Raw genomic sequence first — 26,350 nt, forward strand, 5'->3', positions numbered from 1 at the left:
CATCACAAATAAGACCAACGTTTCGGTCCTTGTAGTGCCTTCCTCAGGGTTTTGCTAAAGAACACTGGCCAGTGGATATCTTATATACCGACCCCCCCCCCCCCAGTGAGAGCAATCAGGATATAGCTAATTAGTCCCATGATCAATCCCATCATGTCAGGAGTCGCATAACAGCCATCATGAGATCAGCTGTGTGGAAGGAAGCAACAAACAGTGCACATGCTTTGCTGCTGGTGGCCACTTGGAGTGCCGTTGGGTCGCATCCTGTGTTGCCTTGACACACAGCGTCAATTGGAGCGCATACGCAGCCAGGCCAGTCAAAGCAGAGAGCAAGAAGGCCTCCCACATTGCCAGGCGACGCGATGTTCTCCTTGAAAAACACAGCTTTTGGCAAAAATAGGCAACGATCTGACAGCAGTATGAGAATGTCTTTAGCAATATTATAGCGCTTATGTAGACAGCAATTGGATGAATATCCATGTGTAATCTAAAAAGCAGAAAAGTGGGGAACAAACGTGGTTGAGGGGAAAGGAAATGAAAGCAAGAATTTCATATAATCACGGGCTAGTAGGTTAAAAATAGCATGTAAACATAAAGGGGCCAACAAGCAAATGAATTGACTAAAGATGCCATATGTAACCATCAAAATGATGGTGCATGTTGATAGTGTCGAATACAATTGATGTAAACATATCGCTGGACAATAGGAGAGGGAGGAGGAGGGAGGGAAGACAAACATAACCAGGACAGGGAAGAGGCAGGGGGTACAACAAGGGAAAACCTGCTGCGGTCAGACATCAGTAAAAGGTAAACACAATGAATACATATTGCAATTTATGAAGTAAATATCATAGAAAACAACCAAGTTTGAAGTCTTCATTGTGCCCTCTCAGGGCCATTGTATTCAACTACAGCGCGGGGGCGCATGGGCTTGGAGAATGGGAATGCATCGCATTGTGGCAAGATTATGTTTACATTTTTTTAAATGTCTTGCCACAGGCTGATATTTATGATCATCATTCTCATTTTGCTCAAGCAGTGCTTTCCGGATTGATGATCTGTGTAGGCATATCCTCTCCTTTAACATCCGTGTGGTTTTGCCCACGTAGTACAACCCACATGGGCATCGGATGAAATAGACCACAAAGCGGCTTTCGCAGTTGAGGAAGTCCTTAATTTTGATGGCCTTGTCACTGTGGGGATGTGCGTATTTTTTGCCAAAGATCATGTGTTGGCAGTTAGTGCACCCATGGCATTTGTAGACTCCCGGGATCCTCGTAAACCAGTTGGTCATATTTGTATATTTGGTCACAGGGTCAGATTGTAAAAGAGAATCACCAATATTCCGCACACGTCTGTAGCAAAATTTTGACCATGTGGGGCACCATCGACCTTTAGGGACCATCCGAGGGCCCCAGACCCCCGTGTGAACACCCCGAGGACCCCCAGACACCCTTGGGCCCACCCGTGGAAACCCCATTTGGGGCCCACGGTGACCTGCGGGGACCACCTTGAGGACCACGGCGCCTGGCGGGGACCACCCATTGGCCTCCAGACCCTGGAGTACTGGTACACTGTGGGGCCTACGGACACCCACCAGGACCACCGGGGACTCCCATGGGCCTGGGGGATTAATCCTGTATATAACATAATAAATGATGTATTTATGGGGGGCACAGGGGGTTGGTGGATTATGTATTGTTTATTAAATATAGTGATGTTTTTTGTGGGTAGCGGGGGTGGCAGAAGGGGGTAGGTCTCCCGGTGGGTAGTCGGTGAGGGTGGTTAGGCCTCACGGGGTGGGTAGTTAGGGGTATTTAGGCCTCCCGATTGAGTGGTGGGTGAGTGTGGGTTAAGCCCTTAATTATTATAGCGGTTAATAACCGTTAAGATGATAAAGGGGTTAGGGGATATTATATTGTCTCTTTTTATTCTTCTGTATGTTTTTCAGCACCGGAGGGCATGGGCGGTGATGAAGATGAGGATAGATTTCATCGTGGGTGCCTGGCAAGGGTGAGTGCAAAATGTATTTATTTTATTTATTGTGATTAATGTATTTTTAATGGGCAAATGCATTATTATCCATATGTGGATAATAGTAATTTTGCCCATTACTGGAGTGTATGTGTTAGGGGGGAGGGGGGTGTATTTTTTAAAAAAATCTTGTTTAGTTTTTGGGGCCACACCTTTGGTACTGCAGGCCTGCGTGGACCCCCGGATGCCCGCGGGTACCTCCGGACACTCCCGCGGGGACCCATGGGGCCCCCGGACACCCGCAGGGTTAGCCGGGGACGCCGGCGGGCCTGTCGTATGGATGGTGTGCCTGCAAAAAGGTAAACAAAGAATTTTTTTCTAAGTCCAGCATCTTTTGCGCCTGCCTGTAGCAGGCGCGTTTTTCCGGCGTGTTTTTAAATCCCGATTCACTTAGCGCTGCTTAGTGAATCTCAAGTACTGGCAAAAATCAGCGCATTCGCCTAATCGTGCACATTTTGCTCGGAGGGCTGAAAAAATGCTTTTTAAGGGCAATAAAGTGCTGTTATCACTGCTTAGTGAATCTCACTGCAGCCTTTATCGATCTTAAAGGGCACTTTACGCTCTTAAAGCCACTTATCGGAGTTTAGTGAATCTGCCCCTAAATCCCATATTTTTATTGGCAAGTTCTAATAATCAAACGTAGGGGTCGCGGTTGGGATTTGATGCTGAATTTGGTTCCAGGGAATCGGTGGTAGCTCGCTGTCAAGAAATGTCCAAGTTCTCAGAAGAGAAGGGAAAGATGGCGTGTGGAACTTCATGCCGATATGGGAACCAGGAGATTCCGGGCTAAATCCTGGTCAGGGTAAAATTCTTATTTAGAGTTCCCTGCACCTAGAACAGACTGGGTTTTAACACCCAGGCCCCTAATAAGTGTGTTTTTGTCTGTATTTTGAGAATCAGAGTGTGCAAGTGATTTTATGCGAATAAACTACAATTTGTTTCAAAACCTTGTTTTGCTCAGTGAAGGATCCCAGTTAAAAAGGTGTAAATTGCCTGGTCTCCCGTTACAACTTCCACTAACAAAATTATTAAATTGAAGCCAAACCCCCACAGTTTAGTTTGCAGGCTTTCCCAGTCAAATTAAATCCACCATCGGATTATATAATTGTAAGGCACACAGATTCTTCCAAATCTGTCATTGTGTCGCGGTTGCACAAATTTAAAAGAATCCGTTGATGAATTCATTGAAGCCCCCTTTCCCTGTGACTTAGGGAACTACGCGTGCTGGGTACCTGTCTGGCGTACAGGTGGCCTGATCCTCCGCCACTGGAAACCTGGGGTGACCGCGTTCTGTGGTACACAGTACCTCCATCTGGGTGGTATGCTCATACAGCAGGATAACCCCTCGCAGGAACAATACATGCAGTAAATAAAGGCACATCATAACCACACACACATAACCAACTATATTTACTGACACATATGACACAATAAACACACAAGGCCCCACCAACTATATATATATAACAAACGACAGGGGGTGTCCAGTGCTACATCCAAATGACAAAACATACATGGTAATAATTACAAGAAATAATGATGGCCCACAGTGGCAAACTCCGAAAAATTCGTGATTATATGAACTGTGAAAGCCGATTCGTAGTGTACTTTATCCGTTGCCCTTGTGGACTTTACTATGTCGGGAAGACAACGCGGATGCTAAAAGAGCGCATCTGCTTCCATAGATCAGCGATCAGGAAAGCTCTGACCGATACCACAGGATTGGAAGACTACAAGTTACAACCGGTTGCGAGGCACTTAAAAAACTTTAAACATAGTCTCGCAACCATGCGATTTATGCCCATTTTGCAGGCGCATGTCCCCACCATTGGGGGTGTACCCCCTGTAAGAAATAGCGGGCTACCTATCCTTCTCCTACTGGAGTAAGCCCTGGTTAGGGCAGGTGCCAGTAGTAATCATGGGTTTTCCCCCCACATCAAGCCCTGCCTTGCTGTGATAGAGGTAGACCCCTGACTCTGTGGCGGGCCTGAGACAGAGGGGGAGGTCCTGCTGACATCATAAGGGGCAGGGCTGTATATATTTAGTGGGCTGCTCCTGTGTGTGTCTGAGTTCACTCTGGGAGTTCTGCCTGGGAGCAGGAGAGTTCTGTGAAAGTCTGTTGCAGTGGAGAGAAAGATGTGTCAGTCTGGAGAGTGGAGGCTGTTGGAGTTGTGAGAGTGGAGAGTGCAGGAAACAGGAGAAAAGACACTAAGCCATACTGATTAGAGCTGATAGCACTGTAGTGCGAGGACCAATGCCCCTCACCCTGCTGAGGGGGTGAGGGGGGAGATCTACCCTCACCCAGAGAGTATATCCTAGAGGTGGGGGTTGGGGTATTGAAGCCCCTCACCAGCCCATCCTGCTAGGGTACAGCCTGGAGGAGAGGAGAGGAGGAAAGGCCTGTACACATTTGGAGTGCACTGCTGTATATGAACTGCTGTGTGCCGCTGTGCTTGAAGTGTTGCTGTATCATTGTGCAAGGACAATAAAGAGTGCTACTATTTTTACATAAAGACTGTGTGGAATTTAAGATCACTCGCCCTGGGACAAGGGCTTCTTCTGGGAGAATCTTAACCTATCCCTATAGGTCTCGCCAGAAGATGGAGGCGCTGCACCACCACTGTTGCTAGAGAAGATGGAGGCATATACCCCAGAAGCCTGGCCCTGATATTCCCCATACCACCGCGGGAGACTCAGGCCCTGTTCCAAGCAGGTATGCACCACCGTAGTACATGTAGCCAGCCCTCAATACACCTTAGAGGCACAATCTGTGTCTGGGGGGGGGAACTTGGGCTACAGGGGTGATACAGGGAAGTTGCTTCTACAACTGTAAATGAAACTCATTTATGAACTGGATACTATGGCGCCAAAAGGGCTAAATGAATACTTTAAGCTGGGGTGTTTTCTTTAGTTCGGGTTGGGCATTTATAATATTGTATTTTTGCATTGATCCCCCTGATACTTCTCCTTCTGTGTGGTGTTCTCTCTCCTCTTCCCTTCTCCCTTTTTGTTGTCCTGTTTTTTCCTTCCCCCCATCTTTCCTTTTCCCTCTTTCCTTCCCCCCTTTCCCAACCCCTTTTTTCTTTTCCTCCCCTTTCCCCCTCTCCCCTTCTCCCCCTCCCATTTCCCTTGTCTCAACAGTTTTTGTTTTGCTCTCTTTTAAGCGATTTACCACATATCACTTGATTCTATGGGCTCTGCTGAGTATTGTTATACCACGCATATGCACTCTAGATTAATCTTGTTGTTGTTAACAAATAAGAGCCACGCATCTGGAAAATGTTTTTAATCCTCCGATATGTTTTTAATAATGCACCTTTATGTCTGTTGCAGGGATCTGATCGAGTGTAGAAGTAACGTCATCGCACTCGCACAGCCCTGTGCTCCTGACTTCTGTTTGAGTTGGTTCTGCCTTTGCAGCCTTGGTGTATAAACGCTTTTGAAACGTCACCATGGCAACGGGGGACGCCATAGATGTCTGGTGTGCTTGCTGGCTTCTCCCGTGGATGCGCATGCGCGATGCGAACGGCATTTGACAGCCGGATGTAAACAGTATTGCAGTGAAGCCTGACTGATGCACGGGGATGACGGAGCTCCCAGGCGTCTACAGTATCCCTTTTTAATTATAAACAGCTGCTTCTAATTGCTTGCACAGGTTGGTGGAGGGTATATATGTTTTTCATGGGCAGTGTTCTCTAGCACGCCCCTGAGGAAGGTCCTATACAGGACTGAAACGTTGGATTTTTTGTGCCTGTTTTTCTTTAATACAATTGTTCTTTGCATTACTACCTTGAGTGCTGTTTTTGTCTCCCATTGGGTCACAACATTTTTATATATATATATATATATATATATATATATATATATATATATATATATATATATATATATATATATATATATTATGTATATATTATATATATATATTTTATATATATAAAATATGAATAGACAATACCATTCTGTGGCTAACTAAATGCTTTTATTTGTGCGAGCTTTCGAGATACACTGATCTCTTCTTCTGGTGATGGTACATTGAATAAATCTAGTAAGGTTAAACTTAAAAAACAGAGCATATAAGAATGTTATCTGTGACTGAAGCCTAACACCCCTTTGTATATTATGCGATTTATGACTTGAGGTGTTAAATAGTCCCTGAATGTTAGTGATGTAAGAGTGTGTGTGTGTGTGTGTGTGTGTGTGTGTGTGTGTGTGTGTGTGTGTGTGTGTGTGTGTGTGTGTGTGTGTGTGTGTGTGTGTCTATACATGGCCATGCCCTATATTTATGCACACACTGCTGTCTCTTACACATACAAATATTCGATGTAATTCCATCTCTATATACCAATAGTGACCACATAGTATCTACACACACTTTAGCAATGCTACAGCCTTTTACATTTCCACACCTACCCACACCATTGATATACACTCCCACTCCACACACACACACACCTTTTGTAAAGCACTGTATACACTGTAGGCCCTTTGAATGTCTATGGTTGCCGTGCACACTGTGTGGCATCCTGTCACGGATGCAGCACTCTATCACTGTAATCATCTACTGGGGGAAGCGTCCATATCTATGGGGCTTACTTTGCAACAGCCCACAAACTGGCCTAGTCCAGAAGAGCACTGCTCCCTGGACTCTACCATCTCTTCCTGCGTCTCTGCTCCGACTGGCACCTGGTGTTTTGCGCCAAATGTATCTATCTCCCTTACTCCTGTGACAGGCCATCAATAAAGCCTGAGCCCTGTTTCAGGCTTTAGAGTGTCAGCTCTTCAACCTGTGTATTGTACCTGCAATGAATATCTTGTATGACAATAAATATTTGATGTGTGTTTTACCTTTCCAGGAGTGCTAACCAGTGGAGATTTTCAGGCTATGAGTTGCAGGGGGGACTTTGTAGATAGAAGGGGCCCAGAGATGCTGGTCACCCCAAAAATGTATCTGGGAATCAGGCCATATTCCAGGGGATATATAAACACATCACTCCGGTCAAAGTCTTCACTGGAAATCAGTTGCACAACTCACCACCAGGTTTCTCTGCTTCAGCACAAACCAGATAGGTAAATAGGGCATAGGGATTTGTTAATCCCAGGTACAGTCGAGGTTCCCTAAATTAGTGAGGGTCCCCCAGTATATGCCCAGATTACCAGAACCAAGTAAAGAGGTTCTTGGGTGCTTCAACCATCGATAAGGTTGCAAGGTTGATTTCATGTCTAAGTCCAAATTCCTATGTGTTTAGAAAAGTAACTGTGAAATTGAACCTAAGCATTATTTCATTCAACTTTTAAAACATTTCCTTATAGGAAGGTATAGGAGTGTTGAAACTGAACGTGCACGTCTTTTCAGTCAAACCTAGTAAACGAGGGACTTAGAAGAAATTGTGAGATATTTTTATTTTATCATTGTGTATAAGGGTATATGTTTTATGCACTGTATATGAACTGGGGATTTCCAAGTCTGTGGTTCCGAGAGACCAGTTGGCTACCAAGTTGGTGCCAATCTGCTTGGGTCCTGGACTTGAACGCCACAGAGATGCCAAGGTGTGAAAGCCTTTTGGGCAGAGGAGTTAGACTCAAGTACCCTCGTACTGGGCTGAATGGAAGCCATCGAGGGACCATTTGCCCAGCCCAGACCTTGAGATGCCTAACTCCACGGGTGGCTTCTGACACGCAGGTGGCAGAGGTACCACGTTGACACATGCCCGTCAGATTTCAAATCCATTCTTGCCCGGCTTCAGGAGACTGGCAGATCGCTGATTGGCTGGTAGGAATTTTCCCACGCTAGGATTGGCTGGAGTATTTCATGAATGGGACTAAAATATTATAAGGCAGCCAGCAGCCAATCTGGTCCTCAGATTCAAAGCACCAAAATAGCTGCGGCAAATTCGAACTCACCAGTAGATGCTCTTTGAGAAATAGACACGAGCCGGCTTCAGAAATTTCAAGGCAAGAAATGTTCCCACTTTTCGGGCCCAAGTTCTGAAAAGAGAACATAGCGGTCGTGGCTGGAACTACACGCTGAAAAGAGTAACAGGACTTTTGGTACTTTCTATCGGTCAAGGGATTTTTGGCATCTCTGGAAGAGATATAGCGGTGGCGTATGGTATCACATGTAAAATTGAGTTCCAGGACTTTTGCGGGTAATCCCGTTCAACCTAAAGACTTTGTTTTCTGTGTCATTTCAACTAGGAAAGGTTAGTTTTGTAGCCCAGTGTCACGGAGACAGGTTTATCAACATCTTTTTATAACGGGATCATTGATTGAGCAAAGCAAGGAGGAAAAATAAATTGTAACTTATTTCAGCATAAGACATATACACAATGTAACACAATTTACAGGGTTAACACACTTACTGGGAACGGGGCTAACAAATAAATCTATCTTTTAAAAAAAATTCACAAAAATGACCTCAGTAGGAGCCTTTTCCAATGATCGGTACATACTCACGAAAGTCCTGGAACTGATTTCGGCATGCAATGCCAACTGCAACCACTACGTTCGTCAGAAGTGGGACTTAGAAGAATTCTTGAGTCAACATCTTTGAAGCTGGCTCACGTCTATTCAGTACAGAGCATCTTTGAATTTGCCACTGTTGATTTGGCTCTTGGAATCTGCCCTTCACATTCGCTGCAAGGTTTCTTATGGGTTTTGGAGTTACATTCACAAACCTCTACAGCCTATCTGTAAGGTTCGGGGAGCCTTGCTGCTTCTTCCTGTGTACCGACACAGCTTCCCACGACCATCCACTCTTCTCCAAACCTGACCTCGGCATCCGGACCAACAACCATTCTGCCCTCTCCCATCCTGACCTTGGCAAATGGACCATGACGACGCTACTTTCTCCAACCCCGGACCTGGCTAATAGTACCTGCAACGTTCCGTATCTCTCCTCCTCTGACCCCGGCAACTATAATGATGATCCTTACCTCTCCAACCCTGAACCGGCTATTCCGACTTACTCTACACTCCAGATGCGACCCGTGGCTGTGGGTGGCATAATATCCATTCCCATCTCAGCACCGTGGTCCCGCCTTGTTTGTGGTGAGCACAGCATGACAGTATGCTCAGGCCTACAAACATGGACCCCACTGAGGTGGAGAGAAGCCTGACCTCTCACGCCTTGGATGGACCTGCTACAGCAGAGTCTCTATTCCCTCACGGTCCAGGTGCAGACTGCCCTCCCGACTCCACCGGTGTGGCGGTGAGAGGGTTAACAAGGACAATAAAAAAGGTAATTTGCACCGGCTGGTTAACCCTAAACCGTGTTGGGACAGAAGGGGATAAAATGTATTGCCAACATAACACCATGTTTCCCCCCTATAATACCTTTATTGTCCCTGTTTTGCAGCTTAGCCGCTTGCTGCAGTAGAATGAATGAATGAACTATGTGCTAACTGTATTTGCAACACAAGGGGGAGCTTCTAACGCTGTGCCAAGCGCTGACTGAAGATGTGTGCCTGTGAACAAGTAGCTGCTTTCAAGATAGGTATCAGTTTTCAGACCACAGACATTGAAACCACAAAGTCAATTGAATAAGTGGTCTGCGGTTTAGCTGAAGTGTCTTCTTAATACATAATATCCTGCCGTCTCGTTATCCACTTAGGTTGAAGTAGTGGTGCGTGTCTGTGGTTACCGATCAAAGCAAGCACGGATACATTGTATGCCAGCTTGTAACCCAGACCGAGTATAGGTCAAACCGCAGTCCATATCACAGAGCCCCTTCAATTAAGTGGATAACTTGCATTAGGAAAGAGTTAGCACTCTATTTTTTGGAGTGCAGCTAGGTAAAAAGAAACCATAAACATACACATATGTTTATAAATAAACTGTATTGTAATGGTGTTTTAAAATGTACAGGCAGGAATCCTTTCCTGCCCTGAATCCATTAACATGCCCATATGTAATGGATGAATGAGCTGAGGGATTTTTCATCTCTGAACTTCCAAAGGCACCCTGCTAAGGTGGTGCCCCAATGTCTATGAGAAGTCCGGAATTGAAAAGCCTCAGAGACCCGAGGTGTTAGGGTGGCCAGGATATTTGTAAATACCAGATATCGGTGTGAAATATGGGCGCTTCACACTTGGTAGCCAAATTCCAGACTTACTGTCGCCAGATAAGAGGTTGGACCCGCTATGCTAAGTAGCTCAGGTGTGAGGTTAGCACATGCTCTGTGCAAACCGGGAAGTAAATTCTGCCCTTTCTGTAAGGTACTGGCAAATTTGGGATAGGTGGGAAAAATTGTTCCCACAGGAGGATTGGGTATGCATGTTAGGAGTAGGACCTTTAACCCTATAAAGATGCCTGAAGCGCACTTCCAGTCAGATTCACCTAAGATTAATCAAGAAATGTCCAAAGTTTAGCGTCAGCGGTTCCGGAGTGTGAGGAGTTAACCTACATCGTAACAAAGATTTACACCCTCTTCCAGAATTCGTTTGTGCTAAGGATTCCCGAATGAATCCTGTGACTTTACGAAATAATTCCTTTTGGCGGAGATATAGGGCAGGCAAGTTGCGCCCCTAGCCAAGGACTGTCGCAGGACTCAAACCGCGCAGCCACTTGCATGCATGCAGGGGTGCCCATGGACTTCGATTCATTCTGTGGACATTTGATTTAGTTTCCCCATTCCAGTAAGTGTTTTATCCAGTGTAATTGTGAAGATTTGAGGGTTTGTCTGAAAATAAATAAATTACAATTTGTTTTGCCCATTCTGTGTGCTCAATCCAGAATCCCGGTATTTATGTGTTGGTAATACCTGGTCTACCGTGACAACCGGCAACTGCCACTGTGTGGTGAGAGGGGGGTTAATAAGGCCTAAATAAAGGTATTATACCCAGCTTATTAATCCCAACTTGCATTGGGAATGAAGCGGTTAAAATTATTTGCACTGCACTGCTGTATTTGCCCTGTCCCAGCCTTCTTAACCCCCATTTGCAGGCTGTTCTCTGCCTGCTGTAAAAGAAGTAAATACAATGTGTGCTATATTCTTTTGAAGCACGAGATGGAGTTATGAGCACCGAAGGCAGCATTGATTGAAGAAACATGGCTACGGTTTAGAGGTCTGTTTGAAGTATGGGTATCCATTTCTATCTATTCGACCTTGTAACCACAAGTCAATAGAATAAGTTGCTTGCGGTTAGATTTGAAGTGGTTTACCGATAAAATGTATTCGTACCTTGTTAGCCCCGTAACTTGAAAGGTAGAAAGTCAATGGCCGTGGGAAGTGTGTCAATTGATGTGGGGTGTTGGCTCCCACAAGCCAGCATTTCAATTAAGGGGGCTAACTCGCGAACGGAGGCACCCAGCACCCTGGTTTTTGGTGTGCAAGTATCACAAAGTAAAACACAAACATACATATAAAAATTACAGTTGTGATACACCCGGAACATGATGTTTTAATAAAGTGTGTAATACTGTAAATTTAAAATGTACAGGCAGGAACAGTTTTTTTTGTGAGTCCTGGAAAAATCCTTTGGCATGTAAATATGCTAGGGGTGAATGATCTGAGGGTATTTTCTTTCCTGCACTTCAAAAGGGCCCCACTGAGCCGGAGACCCTCAGTCTAGCAAAGTGACAGGGATGAAAAACCTCAGAGCACCAAAGTGTAAACATGGCCGGAATCTTGATAAGTGCCAGATCATGGGCCATTGACAACTTGGGGCCAAACCCCAGAATAAGGGGTGCCAGAAAAAGGGTGTATCTCAGGTATGCTAAGTTACATGGGTGTCAAGCTGACACATGCGCTTTGCAAACCAGAAAGCCTTTTTGCCCGGTTTTGCAAACTGCGGGCAAAACAGAGATTGGTGGGTTACATATTCACACAGAGGGGATTGGGTGTACATGTTAAAGATAGACTGGATCACCCTATAACTGTGCCCGCCGGACTATCCCCAGTGTGATCCAGATACGATTTGTGATGTGACTACGCTTTACACCAGACTTCGTTCAAGCACAGCGGCAGAGGTTCCAGTACGCAAGGGGTTAAAAACATCGCAACCAAGAATTTACCCTAAACTTCGGAATTCGTTAGCCCTGGTGACTCCCGAACGAATTCTAACGAAATTCTTTGATTTGGCCAAGTTATTAGATCAGCAACTTGCGATTGCGATCTAGCCAAAGGGACTTTTAACAGAGACTGCATTTCTTGCGCTTTCTCGCAAAGGACAATTTATTTTGTTTCCCAATCCCAGTAAGTGTTTTATTAAGTGTATTCTCAAGTTGTCGTGTGTTTGTTTAGAAAGGAAATAAATCACAATTTCTTTGTTGTGTTCAATTGAGAATCCCAAAAGTATAAAAAGTATTGATAAGTTCTAGTTCACCGTGACACACTGCTTCTGCCACTCCGTTCTCCGCCATTACTTCTACTGAACCTCATCTACTGACTCCTAACTGTTACGCAGGAGATCCCCATGGGTGTAGAGGCTTCTTAAACGAATGCTTTATCCAATTAGAGATCACCCCTTCTTGATTTGTCTCTCCAAAATCCAAGGTGGCCTACATCATATCCCTACTTACGGACGACCCCTTGGCTTGGGCTTCCCCCATCTGGGAACAGAGATCTGACTGTGATGGTGGGGGTGCTAGCCCGGTAATGAAGAGGTTACTCCGCAGCTGGAAACCCCTACAACCATCCAGGAGGCGAGGGGTTAATGTAATTATGTGTAATAATTTATATGCATTCCCTGCTTCAGCACAAAGTTTATAACTTTGGTTCTGGGGCAGCTAGTGATGAAATTCTTTCTGCCCCTAGCTCGTGGGGACCCCCTCTCTCGACCCCAACCTGGTCCAATGGGCAATGCCCACGAGGAAGGGTCGCGCCTACCACGAGGGACGTCGCCATTCACATCAATGGCGGAAAAAAGATGCTAGGTTTAAAAAAATGTTTCAAACCTGATATTCCTATCTCCAGTTTGGTAATAGCTGGAAGGCTGGAATTTTGCCACCGGGTAGTCATGCCTCCGGCATGATTGCATGGCAGTTTCCAGTCCTCTCAGACTAACCGAACGGAGGTTATTTCATATGTATAGTTACGGTCGCCGCTATTGGCCGCCATGAGGGAAAATATGTTGCTGGTTTTAAATATTATATAAAACCTGAAATCATTATCTCCAGTTCGGTGAGGGCTAGAGGACTGAGATTTGTCCACCAGGTAGTCACACCTCCGGCATGTTGCATGGCCATCCACAGCCCTCTCAGGCTAACCGAACGGAGTATGGTTAACTGTATAAAGTGTGGTTGCAACCATTGACTCCAATGGCAGAGAAATGTGGTTTGTGTAACATGAGGTTTTAAAACCTAATATTGCTATCTCCGGTTCGGTGATTGCTGGAAGGCTGAAATTTGGCCACCAGGTAGGCATGCCTCCGGCATGAGGGTATGGCAATTTTCTGCCTAAATAAAGCCCGTGAAAGTTACTGGCCCATAAGGTTTGCTAATGGCCAGAGGGCACCTGCCTATCTGAGGAGCAAGCTCTGAACAAAGGCTCACTCCCCCACATTGAGTACACAGGGCAGAGAAAGAGCAGGACATAGCTGTTTACGTTAAGTACCATACTTCACACCTCTGGTCAGAGTTCCCCGGTCCAGATTCCCAGATGACAGACTTTGAGATGCCAACTTTTTAGAGTGGGGCTAAGGAAATGGGCCTCTGACAAGAAGAATGTGCACATGTACCAACCGTGAAAAAGGTGAACAAAAGAAAAGTGCGCAACAACAATGTATAAATAACGTGATAATTGTGATACAATTAAATAGGTGACCTTGTGTATAGTATGAAATATATGAAGCGTCTGCAGCTGTGACACCAGGGATGGCTCTGGTCCCCCCTAAATGCACACAAAAAAACAAGAAACACAGCGCACAACGCTCATAGTGCATTAAATGATATCTTTAGTAACCAAAATAAGAAGGTAAGTATTGTGCGTACATAAAACAAAATTTAAACAAGCATTTCAGGGTTATTGTTACCCAAACACCAACGGACGCCTGTGATGGTCTCGTGGCTCTCTCCTTCTCACTCCAATAACCTCGGTGTAGGGCCTGGAAAGTCTCCACTCCAAACGTTGATGTTTTGGCCTCTCGCCTTAAAGAAAGGCTAATGCAGCTTCAGCAGTCCAGAAAAAGACCTCCGCTTATATGCGTTGTGCCCGTCACTGCATAAGTCTCGTATATAACGGAGCAGCGGAGTACACGCGGTTTTTCGTCCTGGTCGAGCACTTCCGGGTCTGTGACGTCACAAGATCGCGAGACTTCGTCGCAAGTCTGCAGGACACCGGATCGGTTCTCTGGGAGTGCTGGGATATAGAGGGTTCGCAAATGTTCTCAATCCAACGCGTTTCGAAACCACAGAGGGTCTCTTCATCAGGGAATAAAGACTAATGAGTCTATTGGCATTTTATATACCCCTCCAGCGTCACTGATTAGTCCCTCAATTAGGGTTTGAGCCAATCGCAACGCAACGGGGAGGAGTCAGAAAGCTCCATGGCAACAGAGAATGCATCCTAACAAAAAAACTAAAATCAACTTTATTTAAACATATAATGACAAACAATTCATAAAAAGATGACTCTAAAATGAAGAAAAAAAGAATTAGTACACACTAATATTTGTAGATGTGTTGGAACATTTAAAGTGATTCAAATAAACACCAACAAAAGTATTTGAAAAGGAAGCACGAGCTAAAAAATCCATAGATACCTTAAAACCATAAATTAGAATTAATAAAATGTTTATTTATAAAGTTTTTTTTAAATTTTTTTTTTTTTTTTTTTTTTTTATTTAAAATGTGCCAGCTCAGAATATAGATGTTATTTAAAATGCATAACCTAACTATATCACCAGTGTGAGGTAGTCAGTAAAGGGACCATATATCTATATCCTCATTGAGACCTCCCGGATATAATGTGCCCAATTTATATATCCAGAAGGTCTCTTGAAAGGATAAATCCTTAACCCTATCCCCACCCCTTCTGCTCCTAGGGACGTGTTTGATACCCTTAAAGCGCAGGGACATGGGGTCTTTATTGTGATGTAAGGCATAGTGCTTAGAGAGGCTATGAGTTAACAGACCATTTTTTATATTTTGTATGTGTTCTTGTATACGTGTTTTTAATTGGCGTTTAGTGCGCCCAACATAGAACAAGCCACACGGGCATTCAATTAAGTATACAATATGATCCGAATTACAATTAATAAAATCAGATATTTCAAAAATGTCCTCAGTTTTTGGACACACAAAAGTTTTACTATTAGAATGTAAGTGTTTGCACACTGAACATTTTCCACATTTGAAGTTTCCACAGGGTTTTTTAATATTTAACCATCTTTTTTCTCCCACAGGTATAGTTTTAATATTTATGTCACTAGGGGACAGAGCATTCTTTAGATTTTTTGCTCTTCTATATATGAACCTTGGGAACTTAGAGATATGTGTTCCCAAAATTGGGTCATTTGACAGGATTGACCAGTGCTTTTTTACAATCCTCTCTATATGTGAAGTCATAGAATTATAGTTTGTAATAAAAGCAACATTACATTTTTCCTCACTTACAGTTTGTTTCTTTTGATGTTTAGTTTTTGGAACTAGCATTTGATTCCTATCTATTTTTCTCACCCTATCAAGATCATCAGTTAGTTTTTTAAGGGGATAACCTCTTTCTAGGAATCTTGAGGTTAAGTCACCCGCCTGTTTTTCAAAGTCTGTGTCCAAACTACAGTTTTTTCTCAACCTGTAAAATTGGCCCCCAGGTATGTTTTGAATCCAAGATTTTTTATGGTTACTTGAGGCCATCAGGAGGTTATTTGAATCCACATCCTTGAAATGAGTTTTGCTTATGAGGTTTCCCTCATCAGACACCCTCAAATTTAAATCTAAGAAGTTAATTTCCTTGACACTTTCCACATGGGTAAATGTCAAGTTTCTGTTGTTATTATTTATATACTTCAAAAAAAGGCTTACAGAATGTTGGTCCCCATCCCACAGACATATAATATCGTCTATAAAGCGACGCAAAATAATGATATTTCCTCTAAAGGGATTGTTATTAAGGATGCTATTATGCTCCCATTCTCCCATATATAGGTTTGCGAAACTGGGGGCAAATCTGGTGCCCATCGCAGTTCCGCAAACCTGCAGGAAAAATTCCTCCAGAAACATAAAATAATTATGTTTCAGGATGAAGTGGATGGAATCCAGAATGAAGTTTTTATTTAAATCATGTAATTCAGCATCGCTAGATAGAAAGAAATTAACCGATGCTAGGCCCTGTTGATGTGGTATATTAGTGTATAGGGCCTGCACATCACAAGTTAACCATCTATACGAATCCTTCCACTTTAAATTTTGTATCAAATTGAGCAATGACGTGGAGTCCCTTAGATGGGAAGGGAGTTTTTCGACATAGGGTTGCAAAAAGTGGTCAACATACTGGGACAAATTGGCTGTTAGACTATCTATTCCCGAAATTATCGGTCTGCCTGGGGGATTTATTATTGATTTGTGGGTTTTTGGGAGGTGATAAAATATCGGGATCTTGGGGGAACTTGTAAACAAAAATTCATACTCAGTCTTGGTGATGACACCAGAGTTTAATGCTTGATCCAACAGTGATCTAAGTAAATTTAAAAAATCCACTGTTGGGTCTTTTTTAAGCCTAGAGTATGAAGTGGTGTCATTCAGGAGCCGCAAAGCTTCTCCTTCATAGTCCTTTCGGTTCTGTAGAACGACACCACCTCCCTTATCCGCCTGTCTAATTATCAAATTATTATTCTCCTTCAAGAATTTTAATGCTAGACTTTCTTTTTTAGTGAGATTATGTTTTATGTCACTCGACTTCATATTACTACTCATTAGAGTGAAGTCATTATTAACCATGTTGAAAAAAGTCTCAACATGGTGACCTTTAGAGTGGGAGGGGTAAAATTTGGATTTCCCCTTAAAGTGCGTGTGTCTCAAACCTTGTGTGAGTTCTAAATTCTCACCTATAGCAACCTCAGGTGGAACAATAGACACTCCTGTTTTATTTGGAACTTCATTACCTTCCTTATCTAGTTTAATAAAGTGTCTCTTTAATGTGAGGTTTTGCATGAATTTTTGGAGGTCAGTGTATAATTGGAATGAGTTCGGTAGGCATGAGCGTGAGAAGGTCAAACCCCTGTCTAGAACCTTCTTTTGGTCAGTGGTTAAAATAACTGAGGATAAATTAAAAATTCCTCGAGAGGAATTCCTCGAGAGGGAGATGTCACACATCTTTCTCGTAGCCTCTTTTAACCGACAGTTTCGCAAACCTATATATGGGAGAATGGGAGCATAATAGCATCCTTAATAACAATCCCTTTAGAGGAAATATCATTATTTGGCGTCGCTTTATAGACGATATTATATGTCTGTGGGATGGGGACCAACATTCTGTAAGCCTTTTTTTGAAGTATATAAATAATAACAACAGAAACTTGACATTTACCCATGTGGAAAGTGTCAAGGAAATTAACTTCTTAGATTTAAATTTGAGGGTGTCTGATGAGGGAAACCTCATAAGCAAAACTCATTTCAAGGATGTGGATTCAAATAACCTCCTGATGGCCTCAAGTAACCATAAAAAATCTTGGATTCAAAACATACCTGGGGGCCAATTTTACAGGTTGAGAAAAAACTGTAGTTTGGACACAGACTTTGAAAAACAGGCGGGTGACTTAACCTCAAGATTCCTAGAAAGAGGTTATCCCCTTAAAAAACTAACTGATGATCTTGATAGGGTGAGAAAAATAGATAGGAATCAAATGCTAGTTCCAAAAACTAAACATCAAAAGAAACAAACTGTAAGTGAGGAAAAATGTAATGTTGCTTTTATTACAAACTATAATTCTATGACTTCACATATAGAGAGGATTGTAAAAAAGCACTGGTCAATCCTGTCAAATGACCCAATTTTGGGAACACATATCTCTAAGTTCCCAAGGTTCATATATAGAAGAGCAAAAAATCTAAAGAATGCTCTGTCCCCTAGTGACATAAATATTAAAACTATACCTGTGGGAGAAAAAAGATGGTTAAATATTAAAAAACCCTGTGGAAACTTCAAATGTGGAAAATGTTCAGTGTGCAAACACTTACATTCTAATAGTAAAACTTTTGTGTGTCCAAAAACTGAGGACATTTTTGAAATATCTGATTTTATTAATTGTAATTCGGATCATATTGTATACTTAATTGAATGCCCGTGTGGCTTGTTCTATGTTGGGCGCACTAAACGCCAATTAAAAACACGTATACAAGAACACATACAAAATATAAAAAATGGTCTGTTAACTCATAGCCTCTCTAAGCACTATGCCTTACATCACAATAAAGACCCCATGTCCCTGCGCTTTAAGGGTATCAAACACGTCCCTAGGAGCAGAAGGGGTGGGGATAGGGTTAAGGATTTATCCTTTCAAGAGACCTTCTGGATATATAAATTGGGCACATTATATCCGGGAGGTCTCAATGAGGATATAGATATATGGTCCCTTTACTGACTACCTCACACTGGTGATATAGTTAGGTTATGCATTTTAAATAACATCTATATTCTGAGCTGGCACATTTTAAATAAAAAAAAAAAAAAAAAAAAAAAAAAATTTAAAAAAAACTTTATAAATAAACATTTTATTAATTCTAATTTATGGTTTTAAGGTATCTATGGATTTTTTAGCTCGTGCTTCCTTTTCAAATACTTTTGTTGGTGTTTATTTGAATCACTTTAAATGTTCCAACACATCTACAAATATTAGTGTGTACTAATTCTTTTTTTCTTCATTTTAGAGTCATCTTTTTATGAATTGTTTGTCATTATATGTTTAAATAAAGTTGATTTTAGTTTTTTTGTTAGGATGCATTCTCTGTTGCCATGGAGCTTTCTGACTCCTCCCCGTTGCGTTGCGATTGGCTCAAACCCTAATTGAGGGACTAATCAGTGACGCTGGAGGGGTATATAAAATGCCAATAGACTCATTAGTCTTTATTCTCTGATGAAGAGACCCTCTGTGGTTTCGAAACGCGTTGGATTGAGAACATTTGCGAACCCTCTATATCCCAGCACTCCCAGAGAACCGATCCGGTGTCCTGCAGACTTGCGACGAAGTCTCGCGATCTTGTGACGTCACAGACCCGGAAGTGCTCGACCAGGACGAAAAACCGCGTGTACTCCGCTGCTCCGTTATATACGAGACTTATGCAGTGACGGGCACAACGCATATAAGCGGAGGTCTTTTTCTGGACTGCTGAAGCTGCATTAGCCTTTCTTTAAGGCGAGAGGCCAAAACATCAACGTTTGGAGTGGAGACTTTCCAGGCCCTACACCGAGGTTATTGGAGTGAGAAGGAGAGAGCCACGAGACCATCACAGGCGTCCGTTGGTGTTTGGGTAACAATAACCCTGAAATGCTTGTTTAAATTTTGTTTTATGTACGCACAATACTTACCTTCTTATTTTGGTTACTAAAGATATCATTTAATGCACTATGAGCGTTGTGCGCTGTGTTTCTTGTTTTTTTGTGTGCATTTAGGGGGGACCAGAGCCATCCCTGGTGTCACAGCTGCAGACGCTTCATATATTTCATACTATACACAAGGTCACCTATTTAATTGTATCACAATTATCACGTTATTTATACATTGTTGTTGCGCACTTTTCTTTTGTTCACCTTTTTCACTATTCTATTGCTCTTGGTGCTGCACAATTTCATTTCTACCTGTCACCCCTCCTCCAATATGGTGTGGAGTCTGGTAAATTGTAGACAGAAACGTGATGCTAATTTTGACCTATTATTCTCTGATAATCATGTAGTGGTCCCTGAGAGTGAGGATACGAGGGGTTCAGTTGAGAAGCATTTTAAAGTTTTAGAACAATTACTCTTGACCGAAAATAAATTGCATCTTGAAAAAAGAACAATTCAAAAATATGTAGAATGTGATAGGGCCCCTAGGGGCCTACGTATTAAAAAATTACCTACTTTCGGTAAAGATGATGTACATTTCATGAAGGAGTGGAACAGAATTTTGGATGACTGTTCCATGGCCCTCATGAAACTTATTATTTATGAAAGAACCAAGTCATTAAAAATTATTGACAAAGAGGTAACAGATGTTGTTAAATTACTTGAGCCACTTGTAATAGAACATGACTGCTCAGAATTAGAGCATGACCTCCGCATGAAGCTCGAGCATGCGGAGGGGGAAATTTTGAAGAAGAAGCACGAGAAATTTTATAGGGATAAGTCTGATTATGACAATAACAGACAGAGAAATTGGGCAAAAGATGCTGAGAGGGGTAGACCCTCCAAAACTCAATCTCAAAATAGGGAAGGCAGGGATTCTTCCTATTCACAAAATAGAGTCAACAATACACATAGACATCAAAACCCCAATTTCCACCCTGCCAATAGAGGATGGGAGAATCAATATTATGGGGAGAGAAGAGGTCCCCCCAGATTTGATGAACATTTCCCTCCCCCTAGATATGAAGGGCATTTTAGAAATCCCAATTACAAAGGGAGGAATTATATCCCCAATTTTAGATATGGCCAGAAAGAATTTGATACACATAGGGATAATAGGCCCTATACACCTATTGCAAAAACCCAATCTCCAGCCCAACACTCCCCGTCTTCTTTTTTGGACTCAGTCAGAAAAAGACATTTGGATCCAAAGAAGAAGGGGGAATGTGTGGAAACCTCACAAAAATCTCAGGTAGGGGAGAGAAAGAAAAGAACCCTACCAGAAGAGGAACTAGAGGAGGGGCCAGATTTAAAGAAAAGAGGCTACGAGAAAGATGTGTGACATCTCCCTCTCGAGGAATTTTTAATTTATCCTCAGTTATTTTAACCACTGACCAAAAGAAGGTTCTAGACAGGGGTTTGACCTTCTCACGCTCATGCCTACCGAACTCATTCCAATTATACACTGACCTCCAAAAATTCATGCGAAACCTCACATTAAAGAGACACTTTATTAAACTAGATAAGGAAGGTAATGAAGTTCCAAATAAAACAGGAGTGTCTATTGTTCCACCTGAGGTTGCTATAGGTGAGAATTTAGAACTCACACAAGGTTTGAGACACACGCACTTTAAGGGGAAATCCAAATTTTACCCCTCCCACTCTAAAGGTCACCATGTTGAGACTTTTTTCAACATGGTTAATAATGACTTCACTCTAATGAGTAGTAATATGAAGTCGAGTGACATAAAACATAATCTCACTAAAAAAGAAAGTCTAGCATTAAAATTCTTGAAGGAGAATAATAATTTGATAATTAGACAGGCGGATAAGGGAGGTGGTGTCGTTCTACAGAACCGAAAGGACTATGAAGGAGAAGCTTTGCGGCTCCTGAATGACACCACTTCATACTCTAGGCTTAAAAAAGACCCAACAGTGGATTTTTTAAATTTACTTAGATCACTGTTGGATCAAGCATTAAACTCTGGTGTCATCACCAAGACTGAGTATGAATTTTTGTTTACAAGTTCCCCCAAGATCCCGATATTTTATCACCTCCCAAAAACCCACAAATCAATAATAAATCCCCCAGGCAGACCGATAATTTCGGGAATAGATAGTCTAACAGCCAATTTGTCCCAGTATGTTGACCACTTTTTGCAACCCTATGTCGAAAAACTCCCTTCCCATCTAAGGGACTCCACGTCATTGCTCAATTTGATACAAAATTTAAAGTGGAAGGATTCGTATAGATGGTTAACTTGTGATGTGCAGGCCCTATACACTAATATACCACATCAACAGGGCCTAGCATCGGTTAATTTCTTTCTATCTAGCGATGCTGAATTACATGATTTAAATAAAAACTTCATTCTGGATTCCATCCACTTCATCCTGAAACATAATTATTTTATGTTTCTGGAGGAATTTTTCCTGCAGGTTTGCGGAACTGCGATGGGCACCAGATTTGCCCCCAGTTTCGCAAACCTATATATGGGAGAATGGGAGCATAATAGCATCCTTAATAACAATCCCTTTAGAGGAAATATCATTATTTGGCGTCGCTTTATAGACGATATTATATGTCTGTGGGATGGGGACCAACATTCTGTAAGCCTTTTTTTGAAGTATATAAATAATAACAACAGAAACTTGACATTTACCCATGTGGAAAGTGTCAAGGAAATTAACTTCTTAGATTTAAATTTGAGGGTGTCTGATGAGGGAAACCTCATAAGCAAAACTCATTTCAAGGATGTGGATTCAAATAACCTCCTGATGGCCTCAAGTAACCATAAAAAATCTTGGATTCAAAACATACCTGGGGGCCAATTTTACAGGTTGAGAAAAAACTGTAGTTTGGACACAGACTTTGAAAAACAGGCGGGTGACTTAACCTCAAGATTCCTAGAAAGAGGTTATCCCCTTAAAAAACTAACCGATGATCTTGATAGGGTGAGAAAAATAGATAGGAATCAAATGCTAGTTCCAAAAACTAAACATCAAAAGAAACAAACTGTAAGTGAGGAAAAATGTAATGTTGCTTTTATTACAAACTATAATTCTATGACTTCACATATAGAGAGGATTGTAAAAAAGCACTGGTCAATCCTGTCAAATGACCCAATTTTGGGAACACATATCTCTAAGTTCCCAAGGTTCATATATAGAAGAGCAAAAAATCTAAAGAATGCTCTGTCCCCTAGTGACATAAATATTAAAACTATACCTGTGGGAGAAAAAAGATGGTTAAATATTAAAAAACCCTGTGGAAACTTCAAATGTGGAAAATGTTCAGTGTGCAAACACTTACATTCTAATAGTAAAACTTTTGTGTGTCCAAAAACTGAGGACATTTTTGAAATATCTGATTTTATTAATTGTAATTCGGATCATATTGTATACTTAATTGAATGCCCGTGTGGCTTGTTCTATGTTGGGCGCACTAAACGCCAATTAAAAACACGTATACAAGAACACATACGAAATATAAAAAATGGTCTGTTAACTCATAGCCTCTCTAAGCACTATGCCTTACATCACAATAAAGACCCCATGTCCCTGCGCTTTAAGGGTATCAAACACGTCCCTAGGAGCAGAAGGGGTGGGGATAGGGTTAAGGATTTATCCTTTCAAGAGACCTTCTGGATATATAAATTGGGCACATTATATCCGGGAGGTCTCAATGAGGATATAGATATATGGTCCCTTTACTGACTACCTCACACTGGTGATATAGTTAGGTTATGCATTTTAAATAACATCTATATTCTGAGCTGGCACATTTTAAATAAAAAAAAAAAAAAAAAAAAAAATTAAAAAAAAACTTTATAAATAAACATTTTATTAATTCTAATTTATGGTTTTAAGGTATCTATGGATTTTTTAGCTCGTGCTTCCTTTTCAAATACTTTTGTTGGTGTTTATTTGAATCACTTTAAATGTTCCAACACATCTACAAATATTAGTGTGTACTAATTCTTTTTTTCTTCATTTTAGAGTCATCTTTTTATGAATTGTTTGTCATTATATGTTTAAATAAAGTTGATTTTAGTTTTTTTGTTAGGATGCATTCTCTGTTGCCATGGAGCTTTCTGACTCCTCCCCGTTGCGTTGCGATTGGCTCAAACCCTAATTGAGGGACTAATCAGTGACGCTGGAGGGGTATATAAAATGCCAATAGACTCATTAGTCTTTATTCCCTGATGAAGAGACCCTCTGTGGTTTCGAAACGCGTTGGATTGAGAACATTTGCGAACCCTCTATATCCCAGCACTCCCAGAGAACCGATCCGGTGTCCTGCAGACTTGCGACGAAGTCTCGCGATCTTGTGACGTCACAGACCCGGAAGTGCTCGACCAGGACGAAAAACCGCGTGTACTCCGCTGCTCCGTTATATACGAGACTTATGCAGTGACGGGCACAACGCATATAAGCGGAGGTCTTTTTCTGGACTGCTGAAGCTGCATTAGCCTTTCTTTAAGGCGAGAGGCCAAAACATCAACGTTTGGAGTGGAGACTTTCCAGGCCCTACACCGAGGTTATTGGAGTGAGAAGGAGAGAGCCACGAGACCATCACAGGCGTCCGTTGGTGTTTGGGTAACAATAACCCTGAAATGCTTGTTTAAATTTTGTTTTATGTACGCACAATACTTACCTTCTTATTTTGGTTACTAAAGATATCATTTAATGCACTATGAGCGTTGTGCGCTGTGTTTCTTGTTTTTTTACATGTACCAACCCCCTGTGAGACCTTTGAGAAAGCGCCCTCTAGCGCGAAACGTACATCAGTTGACCCGACGTCATGACGTCACCAACGCGGAAGTAACCTGATGGCAACTGCTTAACAAGTAGCTGATACTAACGGAGCAGGGCGAGAGATTCTACACTTATACCTGCAAAAAATATGAGTATAGATGACACATGAGTCACCCAGACTGATGCTATACTTATATCTTCAGTCACGAATATAATAAGTTTGAAGCGTGGGTTTGACGCTTTGTGTAAATATGCACATCACTCTCTGAGTCTGCTGAAGTGTACTGATAACACACAGTACAGCAGAACACTCAGGATACATCACGCAGTTTTGATTTTGTATATGAGTCTGCTAAAAAAACTTTGGGCTAATATAGTGGTGGTATCACTACTCTATATATCACAAGATATAGCTCACACGACTTCATATACTAATCTGTGTAATATATAAGAGTGCAAGTAGGAGCATTGTATACCATCTATACTAGTGTCTCTTGTATGGCTCATCAGAGATATACTAACTACCATTACATGGACTGGGCATGCTTTAGATATAGGTCCTATTAAGGTACAATTAAATTTATATACTATTATCTAAGGCTACCTAATGGCATATATGGTGTAATATTTAGGTGCCTAATCTACTATCATTAAGGCAGCATATTTATGGTTAAAGAGCAGTTAGCCTTGTTACTAAACATATATACAGGTTTAAGTGTGTTACATTTAGTGTTAAGATAACTACGGATAGCCTCCTATCAGTTGTTCTATATTTCAACATTTTTGTTTGTACTTGGACATATGTTTGTGCGCCCGTTAATTAATTGCTTGTGCGCCACCCAATTGGTTTTGGTGTTTATGGAATCAAGTAAGAGGCTTTAATCAGATGCGGTCCTTGGAATCGCGCCTCAGGGGAACAATTACAGTTAGCATATGTTTCTTCTTTGCTAGATGTTCTAATATGGCATTATGATACACTATATGAGGCTATAACTGAATACGGTCCTTGACCGTGCCTCAGTGTTCAAATGCACATTTTGTGCTAACCCTCTAACAACAGTACCCCTGAGATATTTGTCAGCTATTCACTTTTGCTATCACACAGAAATTCACGATGTCCGCGTAGTGACTGTCTAGTAGCAATCTATTCTTCTACATACACGTCAAAGTATTTATGCTTATAAGACAGAACAGTATTCCTACCGTGCTACAACTGTGATACATTATACACAGTTTAACTATATAATAGTAATTTAGTACTGGCATTAGGTACCACTTAACCTTACCAGTTTTTTTAGTAAACATTTTTTACTATAAAAACAAGTTATCCTTAGAGTCTTAGTACTTAGTTGGATACTTTAGTAGCTTTGCTAGATATACATTATTTCTGTCTTTTATGAGCATTTCTTAAACTTGCACATTAATTTGTGATTAGGATTCGGTTTGTCATTAGGGAATGGTTTAAGAATACAATACCATTACCCTCTATACAATGTATTTTAAACTTAATTTAGATTAAAGATTCATTTTAAATCATTCATCATTTCACACTTGGTATTTGAGTGCATTCATTGGGGAATCTTTGTTTGTCTTGTATCCCACGTGAGCTGGCAAGAGGTAATTGGGTCCAGGTAATTGTTATCCAATACCTGAGGCCCAATGTTAAGGGATAGACTAAAACCCATATAAGTGATTGTAAGCTCTATGCCCAGTGTCTTCATTATTCTACTTGAATTGTTCCTGTTGCTTGATGAACTGCAAGCCTATGTCTTTGGCTATTTCATCTGTCCCCTTCCCAAGTAAGTGTTATATTATGTTTGTTATTTGCACAATATTTTATGTCCACCTGAACTGTAAGGAATAAAATCTCTTTATTATATCGCAGTCTCATTCAACCCAGATTATAAAGTGTGTATTATAACCCTGAAGCTACCGTGACAGGCTTATAATAACTGGAGGCAGCGGCGGGACTGAATTGAATCTGTGTTACAGTTTACTGCGGGACTCTGTGACCCAGAGTCCCTGTGTGATCCTTAGGAACGCGTGTAAAGTGCAAGTTCCTAAGACTAGTGATATTGC

General features: G+C 41.7%; 1 long non-coding RNA gene across 1 annotated transcript in view; it reads left to right on the forward strand.

The window, feature by feature from the left end:
• Nucleotides 1-2,464: 2,464 nt before the first annotated feature.
• The window catches only part of LOC142489689 (uncharacterized), a 40,822-nt gene continuing 16,936 nt past the window's right edge, over nt 2,465-26,350 (forward strand). The window contains exons 1-2 of the long non-coding RNA XR_012799913.1: nt 2,465-4,747; nt 5,368-5,689. This is a non-coding gene — a long non-coding RNA (uncharacterized LOC142489689). The remainder of the gene's footprint in view (nt 4,748-5,367; nt 5,690-26,350) is intronic.

The sequence above is a fragment of the Ascaphus truei genome, chromosome 3 (genome assembly GCF_040206685.1).
Source record: "Ascaphus truei isolate aAscTru1 chromosome 3, aAscTru1.hap1, whole genome shotgun sequence".
In the NCBI taxonomy this organism is placed as follows: Eukaryota; Metazoa; Chordata; class Amphibia; order Anura; family Ascaphidae; genus Ascaphus; species Ascaphus truei.